We start from the raw sequence: 3,212 nt of genomic DNA on the forward strand, positions 1-3,212 counted from the left end.
TGCGAAAGTTGAGTAGTTAAGTGTTGAAGTTATGCTAATGAGAAAGTGCTATTAAGAGGAAAGGAAAAGAGGGAAATATAGAGAGTTATTGAGGATAAAAAAGGCAAGTGGATTGGACACTTAATAAGACACGACGAGTTGTTAAAAACATCATAGAATGGAATCTTCCAGGAAATAGAGGATGAGAAAGACCAAGCTTACATGGTGTGTCTTATAAGGAAGTGAAAGAATGGTCTTTGATAAACAAGAATGGAGAAGGCTACAACGACAAGAGCGTGGCTCTCAAATTACTAGGTCTAGTATTTTTTTAAGAAAAGTGTGTCAGGATCGAAGCAAATGGAATTCTATAGTCTCTGCTTACCCCGGTGGGAAATAGGCGTGAGTTTATGTATGTATGTAGTTTATTTTTAATCCTATACTTCCAGAGCAATTTGGATGATATGAATGAATAATCGCAAGAGGTAGGGCTTAAACACGGGCCTTAGTCAAATATGACAACTAGTCAAATCGGTTACTTTTCGAATAGACAGTGACAGTGATAAAAATAAGTGTAATTAACTCCACAGAGATCCGTGTTGCTATATGGATTAACATAATGTCACCCTATTTTGATCAATTTGGAAGAAGTGAAAGTGGTATTTCAGGATCGTTGCATGTGAAATGATGTGGTCTCTTTCTAGCTCAAAGGAAAATAAGCGTCATCTGATCTTTGTACGTATGTAAAAAATGATCACTTAGGAATCGTTACCTTTCATTCAGCAGAGAAAAGACAGGATTTTTGTTTCATAGGAGTTTTCTATGGCGAGCGCCTGCTCGCCATATCAAGATCTTTTATTATGTTATTAAGGTTTCTGCCTAGAAACCTTAATAACATAATAAAAGATCTTGATATTGATATCTTCAACTGTAGTATACCATCAGTGAAGCGGAAATTGGCAAAAAGATATAGGTTGGTTAGGAGTATCATGCGTTGTAATTACGTGATCGCAGGCATTTTTCTGCTTGCAGATTTCTATCCCGGGCATTGTGCGCGACTAGTTGATTTTTTCGTGAAATGTGTTTGTTATGTTTGTATAGGCACCTAGTTTATTTTACTATTTATTGTTGCTGTATGACCAACATATACCGAAGTTTATCTGTGGAAACCTATAATTGGCTCTTTTGTGATTTATATTTATGTTTATACTATTTGATGTAGCTGTTGGTTTTCCTATAAATAAATAAATAAATAAGTAAGTACAAAATTTTCTTCTCATTACTTGTTCTGCTTGAGATTATGAGCAAGAGATAAGCCTATACACACAGTAATTTAAGAGCCACGCTCTTGTTAGTGTAGCATTCTCCATGCTACTTTTAAGGGTAAACTCTTGCCTTCCACCCCGCAGTACTCTGTCTGACGCGAGTGGGATGGCGCCCAGAGTAGTCCATTTCAAAGCCGTACTAGGACCCCTGTCCTCCGCCTCTCTGATGCCGCTCTGTTCTGACAGATTGACTCTGATTGAATCTGCCTGAAGTATGCTTCACGTTACTGTCCCTGTGATTACGTACGACTCCCCCCCCTTCCCCCTGCCCACAGCAGTTCGTATCGGATACCGACGTCAACCCCTCTGGGTTTTACTATAGTTTTATATAGCTGCAAGCAGCTGGAGTAAAAGGGACAGCGCGCGGACTGTATTTCGCTCACAACTGTCAGTGTATCTATAATACATTTTCCGAAGTTAGATATTCCATACTTGGAACACAATTCAGTAGTTGATCCGAACTAACTGTAATCTGGGTCAGAGGTGCGGCTATCAAGAGCTACCTAGGTGCTTGCTCGTCTTGAAACAGGGATTTACATTTAAGGCCATATCTCACACACACAAAATACACACACACACACACACAGCGACAAAATGTACCTATGCAGAAATATAAAGGAACCTCTCATTGTTGCATAATGTTTTTTTTCCGGCTATCGAATACCGAATAATTTCCAGCTTGTGTTGCAACGGAGTCCTAATGAGAGGCAATCATACACAAGTCTCGTCAAAAAACTGAATACGTATCAAGTACACATACTCACTACTCTTTATTGCACGCAAAACACACATTACATAAACATTAGAATATAAGTTGTTTGTTACTAACATAAATATATGGATACAGACCGAATTAAATAATTTGAATTTGAATTTGAATAAACAATATTACATACAATAAAAATAATACATAGGTAATGAAAATTAAACATGATAGTGACATCGTAACGAAAATTTTGAGGGATTCAGGCCATGATTCCGAGTTGATATCAAGTAGAATTTACCGTCGCAAAATTATGGAACCGAAAATAATTTAAAAATACACAAATTTTCCGACAGGAAAATCCACTTGATATCAATTCAGAATCGTGGTCTAAATCATCTCCCTCAGTATTTGGTACGATGTCGCTTACACCCTATCTACTTGTATGTACTTGTACAGGGTGTAAGTGACATCGTAACAAACACTGCGGTGGATGATTCAGCATTTTGAGCTAATATCAAGTGGAATTTTCTATCGCAAAAGTATAAAATTGAAAATAATTTAATAAAACAAAAAGATACATTAATTTGGCGACGGAAAATTATAATTGATATTAACTCAGAATCACGGTCTGAATCATCCCCCTCAGTATTCGTTACGAAGTCACTAACACCCTGTAATATCACAATCGTAATGCTAAGTATGTACCGCTGTTAGTACTAGAGATATTACCGTTGTTCTGTGGTAGTGACGTAAGCATGAGCTCTTACAAAGCGATGACGTCATCCACGCTTCTACAAGAGAATACCTTACTCGACATTCTGTACACGTAGTTCGCACTGAATTGGCATTGGAGTTTTAACTTTAAAGAGAATCTTGGAAGGAATAATGTTGAGTGGTAGGTGAAGTTGCTGGCTTAACTCTTTACGTCCTTGTTAGTTTCTTATTTTGGATGGGAAAGTAGTTTAGTAGGTAAGGTCATTATTTATGAAGTTTTTGAACACAGTGGAAGAAATGAAAGAGGTGTGTAAAGATCTTAGCAAACAAAGTTATGTGGACTTAGGTATGTTTGTAAATAAATAAACACGGGAATTCCGGGCTTATGCTCCCGATCCGGAGATTCCGGGTAATTAAAAATAATCTTTTTTATTTTATTTATTGATTAATACTTTTATTATTTCTTATGTTATTGTTAAATTCTAAATAAT

Source organism: Pectinophora gossypiella, chromosome 17 (genome assembly GCF_024362695.1).
Source record: "Pectinophora gossypiella chromosome 17, ilPecGoss1.1, whole genome shotgun sequence".
Taxonomy (NCBI): domain Eukaryota; kingdom Metazoa; phylum Arthropoda; class Insecta; order Lepidoptera; family Gelechiidae; genus Pectinophora; species Pectinophora gossypiella.